Raw genomic sequence first — 6360 nt, 5'->3', positions numbered from 1 at the left:
GTTTTTCTTCTCTTTTTCAATTTTTATTAACTTTTTAGAATCTCTTTAATGGTTCAATTTTCCATTTCAGATTCTACAAAGAAAGTCGCAAAAATGATCTAATATCCAAATTTAGGAGGTGCTAAAATCCATTTATAGGTACTATATTGGAAGTTATGATGCTCTGTTCTTACTGATATGTCTTTTTTTTTTTTACATTTCAGGTTGCATTTAGTTGCTAATGGTTGTTTAGAATATAGTGGTGAATTTTAATCAACTAAAATATAGTTTCAGCAAAAGGTAAGTTTTTTTTTTGGTGAATAAGAATCATTGTATTGCTCAAAAACAAATCATGTACACTTATAATTTCCTTCTACCCCTATGTTACTTACATTCCACATCTAACTTTACAATTTATGATACCATTCCTTATCCCTATTTTGTTTCCCTTTATACATTACAGTAAGTCTCAGTTTTAGCTCTCTCTTAATGACCTCCATTGTATGATTGACATGCCAAATCTTAGAGGACCCCAATACATCATTTCTGACTCTCCATATATGGTAAACTAGAGCTGATACAACAGCTATGTAAAAAATTCTCCTGAGCTTGGTAAGGTGTTTTGCTTTGGAAATCCAACGCAATAAGGTGTGATAATTTCCTGTTTGAGGTCTGCAACCAATCCACTCCTTCAACTTCACAAGACATAAGTTGCTGTAATCACATTGAAAAAATAGATGTGATATCTCTTTTGTATGATTTACACACAGCAAGCACATTTTGTCCACTACCTGACAGTGTTTATTGAGGTAGCCTCTGGTTTTCAGCTTCTGGTGTAACGTTAGTCAGAGTATGTATCTGTGTTTCGGTATATTGCATCTCTCCCAGACATATTTACTCCATTGGACCTTGGTTTGTTGATCATATAGTATTGCATGCCCCGATTGAATACCATATTTCACTGCCATGAAAGCTGCTTCATCCATTTTAGCTCTAAAAAGTTCCTTAATTTCAACTATTTTCTTCCAGTACCAGCTGCAACTTTGCTGTACTGAGTAAGTCCACCAGTCCCTTATTTGAAAATAAATGCTATGTATCCACTTAACCCATAGGTTGTCCTTTTTAGAGGTAATTGCCCATACATATTTCCCTAAGGCAGTTATATTCCATTCTAAGATTTTCCTGAATCCTAACCCTCTTGCAGATTTTGGTGTACAGACAGTGGACCAAGCAACTGCCCCTGGACCGTGAGCTTCTGCAACTCCCTTCCACAAAAAAGCCCTGCAAATTGCATCTATATCCTTCAATAGCTTCTTTGGCAACACCATTATTTGAGCCCAATAAGAGTGTATGGACAGTAAGATCGCATTGATCAAGGTTGCTCTGGCACTATATGATAAATTCCTGGAGCTCCATTGTTTAATCCTGGCCACCATTTTGTCTAGAATAATCCCACACTCAGCATTAGAAATCCTTTTAGAACAGATAGGAATGCCCAGGTACCTGAAGGGTAATGAAGATCTTGTGAATCCTGAAGCAGATACTACTATCTCAATCTCAGACTCACACATGCCACTGCAATATATTGCAGACTTAGCCTCATTTGGAAAGAGTCCTGAAGTCTTGGAAAATAACTTGAGTCCCCTAAGCATCAAAAGGATAGAAATAAAGTCTCCATGACTAAATAACAATATGTCATCAGCAAAACATAGATGATTCAACTTCAAATTAGCACACCGATCATGAAACTTATAACTAGGATAAGAGCCAACTTTAAGCATGATCCTAGATAAGTATTCCATACCAAGTACAAATAACAATGGGGACATAGGGTCTCCTTGCCTCAATCCTCGTTTAGCCTCAAAGTATCCATTTAATGAACCATTAATCATCAATGAAAACCTGGTAGTTCGAACACATACCATGATGAGCTGAATAAAATTCTGTGGAAATTGAAAGCCAGTGAGCATTTCTTCAATAAAATCCCATTCTATGGTGTCATATGCTTTCCTCAAATCCAACTTGATCATGCAACTTGGCTTACAATTTTCCCTCCCATAATGCCGAACTAAATCTTGACATATCATGATATTGTAAGCTATATATTGTAATGCCCCAAATTTCCTAATAAGGTTTAGGACCTTGATTAGGAGGCCGGGAGGGCCATAATTGATTTGTTATGATATTTAATGATTATATGCATGTTTATGTGAATTATATTATTATATGATGGTGAATGCATGCATATGGGCTCATATTTTAATTGCAAGGGCATTTTGGTAATTTGGCCATTGGGGGCGTGACTGTGTAATTTTATGCATATGGGTGAATTATAATTTTACCACATTATATGTGGATTGGTTCGAGCCATTCAACATGAGACGATCATGGGAATGCAAGTTTTCGGTCTAGTCATAACGGGATTTAGTTCGGGGCTCGGGGTGAGTCTCATGGTCATTTTGATGATTAGAGCATTACCGGGAATTAAAGGGTAATGGGATATGATTTATTGGTATTTGATAATATTGAGAATAGCGGGAATTGGAGAGCGTTAATTATAATTAACGGTATAGGTTGGAAATGACGAATTTACCCTTGGGAGTGTTTAGGAGCTTTAAATTGGCCTAGGGGCATTATGGTCTTTTGACCTTAAGGATTTATATCAGCTTTGGGGTTTAGAAAGCTGTGGAAACAGAACCAAAACAGAGCATGAACATCCTCATCCTTCTCTCTTTGCCCTACACCATTTTCCTTCTTTCTTCCTTTGGAATTTTGAGAGCCAATTTGAAGGAACAAGCTAGGAAATCAAGGTTTGGGCTTAGGGACTTGATTCAGCCATTGAAGGGGATTGAAAACCGAGCTTGAGGTAAGGAAACTCAGCCATGAAAGTCTGATTATACTCTGTTTTCTTTTAAGTTTCAGCTTGTGATTTTGATGTGTTAGTTGGGAATTAATGGGAGTTTAATTGATGTTTAACTTGGGTTTTGATGTGGGTGAGTTATGGGTGATGTTTGGAGGTTTAAATGAGTGTTTGGAAGAGTTTTTGAGTTGATTTGAAGGGATGGTTTGAGAGGAAAAACGCAGGGGAGTTTGCTGGTGCGTTGCTGGTTTTTGGGCTGATCAGGGTAATGTGCCGCGGCCTGGCTATGGCGTGCCGCGGCCTAAGTGTGTTTCTGAGGAAATTATGCCTCTGTCAGGGGGATGAGCCGCGGCATGGCTATGGAGAGCCACGGCCCATCAAGGCAGATTTGGCCAAAATGGGGTTTTTGACTTAGGGATGCTTGCCATAGGCCTCGGGGTTGATCCTAGTACCCGGTTAAGTGGGGATTGAGGTCCCGGAGGCTAGATAATGGTTTGAGAACCTATGTTGGTCATTTTTATTAATGGTATCCTATATGTTTGGTTATGACTAGGTGACCACTAAAGGACTAAAAGATGATCGTTCTCAAAGGTCATTACTTTTATTAATTCTCGCTCGAACCCAAGGTAAGAAAACTGCACCCCATGTGTGACATGCATGACTATGATTGATGCATGTTGGATGTTTAAATGTAAACATTGATAGCATAATGAATTCTTGGCGATCTTGCCCATTTGCATATGATTATTATTGAGGCATGCTGGTTGGTTAAATGTGATGCATGAGAAACATGTGATTAGGGCATGCCATGAATGATGAATATGAGATTGGCCAGAGCTTGAGTCTCTGAGTTTGTGCATGATCATAACTGTGCTAGCAACTATTTAGTAAGCATGCTGAATGCCCTATTCTTGTATAATTGGCATATGATACACATTGATAGCATTGCTTACTTGTGCATGGTACTGACTAATTAGTCAGATTTGGCAAAGGTGCTAGTACCAACTGTGAAGCTGTGACTCACTAGTCAGGTTCGGCAGTGGTGTTGGGCACTGGTCACGCACTGACTAATTAGTCAGATTTGGCAAAGGTGCTAGTATCAACTGTGAAGCCGTGACTCACTAGTCAGGTTTGGCAGTGGTGCTGGGCACTGGTCACGCACTGACTAATTAGTCAGATTTGGCAAAGGTGTTAGTATCAACTGTGAAGCCATGACTCACTAGTCAGGCTCAGCAGTGGTACTGGGCACTGGTCACATTGTGCTAACTCACTAGTCATGACAACCCTAGTGTGTAGTGCAAGCTATGTCGATTGGAACAAATCGACCATCTGCATTGAATGACTCAAAGAGCATTAATGCAGGACCGACCTCAAGTTTGATGAATATAAACAAGCATTTATCTAGCCAAGGGCTAGTCATGTAGAGCCATTGCAGGAAATGGGCACTGGGCCCCTTGTGACTTGGTTGTCAGTCACTCAGTATGGTTTACTAGAACCTCAAGTGATATTCACTCGTCTGATCAGAGCCACGAGCTCTGCATGATCATTTTGATCATCATATGCATGGCTTGGGCACTGAGCCCCAGTGACTTGCTCATTGGTCACTCAGCAGGGTTTATCGGAACCTCTAGTATTACGACACTCATCTGATTAGGATTGACTTGATAGTCCTCCAATCAGAAGGCCAGGATTTCTTATCCTGGATACCCCAGCATTTGTTGAAATTCATTTGCATGCTGAATAGAGCTATGAATGCAAGGCATGCCAGATATGATTTGATATCATGATATGACTGTTTATGAGCATATGAGTTTTCTTGCTAGGCTTCGGCTCACGGGTGCTTTGTGGTGCAGGTAAAGGAAAAAAGGAAGCTGGACCATCCTTGAGTTGGAGAGCTTAGGTGATGACGTGTACATATGCAGCTGCTCGACCAATACTTGGGCGAGGTTTGAAAGTGGAACTAGGACTGAACCCTGTTTTGCCGCTTATAACGGCCTGTTGTAAACACTTTCTTGTAATAAACTCTGAAATTATATTTTTGGGATCCCAATGTATACAGTAAACGTTTTAGTGAAACGTTATACCTTAACCAAAGTTTTTAACCCCTAAACCGCTAGTCTTACTTAGTTACACGTTTATGGCCAAATGGCTCGATTAGCGAGTTTAGCACTGTTTGCAACGTGCACTGTAGCGGTCCCTGGAGTTGGGGCGTTACATATATCTACCATGAACAAATCCCCCTTGATTTTATGCAATTATTTCAGGTAGCACTTTCCGGATCCTTGAGCAAATCAATTTGGAGGCAACTTTATATATGACATTACAACAGGAAATAGGTCTGAAATCACACACAGAATCTGGGCAAATATGCTTGGGAATTAGTGTAATGGTTGTGTTATTAATTTCTCTAAGTAGTTTACCTGAAGTAAGGAAGGATAGCACAGCTGTAGTAACCTCCGAACCCACCAAATCCTAATTATCCTGGTAAAAGTAACTACTATATCCATCTGGGCCTGGGGCTTTCAAACCTGGAATTGCAAATATCACGTTCTTAACCTCCTGAGCTGAGAAATCTGTTGAAAGAGTCTGAATGAGAGCTGCATTTAGAACTGGTCCGAGCTTCATGATTGACCTAGACACCTTCTTCCTGTGCACCATTACTGTCCCCAACAAGCCTTTATAATAATCCAAAAAGGCCTTTGTTATATCTGTAGGAGAGTCTACCCAAATCCCTGCCTCATTCCTGATGGACAATATTCTGTTCTGTATTCTCCTTGCCTTAAGGGAAGCATGAAAGATGTGAGTGTTTTCAGCACCATTAGCCATCCAAGAAGCTTTAGCTTTTTGAGCTAAGAAGCTCATGTAAGCTTTATGGTAATGCATATACTGTTCTCTAATCACTTGCTCCTGAGAAATCAACTTGTCATTTAAGGGATCTTTCTGCAATTGCTTCTGAAGCTCCTTCAATACAATTCCTGCCTTAAATTCTGTTTGTTGAATATCAGAAAAACCCTCTCTATTTATGATCACTAGCACCTGTTTCAGCCTTTTTAGTTTTGATACTATTTGGAACATTGGCGTACCATTAACTGATAAGTTCCAACTGGTCTGGAGTTTATTTTCATAACAGGGTGCTTCTTTCCACATCCGAAAATATCGAAATGGCTTCTTTTCCAAGTGCATTTCCAAAGTGACATGAACAAGAATTGGACTATGATCAAATATCCCTTCTGGCAAGAACACAGCCTCTGATTTAGGGAAATGATCAGTCCATTTTGAGTTAACTAAAGCTCTATCAATCTTGGAATAAACCCTCTCATCTGCTCTCTGCTTATTATTCCAAGTATAGAAGCAGCTAGAAAATTTCAAATCTTCCAAATGGCAAGCTGTCAAACAGTCTGAAAATTTGCTTAAGATCTTTATGGAGCTTTTTTTGCCAATTCTGTCATGCAATGAAAGAATCTCATTGAAGTCTCCTACCACCATCCAAGGGACAGATATATTCACAGCCAATCCTTGTA

This window comes from Humulus lupulus, chromosome 4 (assembly GCF_963169125.1).
Source record: "Humulus lupulus chromosome 4, drHumLupu1.1, whole genome shotgun sequence".
Taxonomy (NCBI): domain Eukaryota; kingdom Viridiplantae; phylum Streptophyta; class Magnoliopsida; order Rosales; family Cannabaceae; genus Humulus; species Humulus lupulus.
This window is presented reverse-complemented; position numbering follows the sequence as displayed.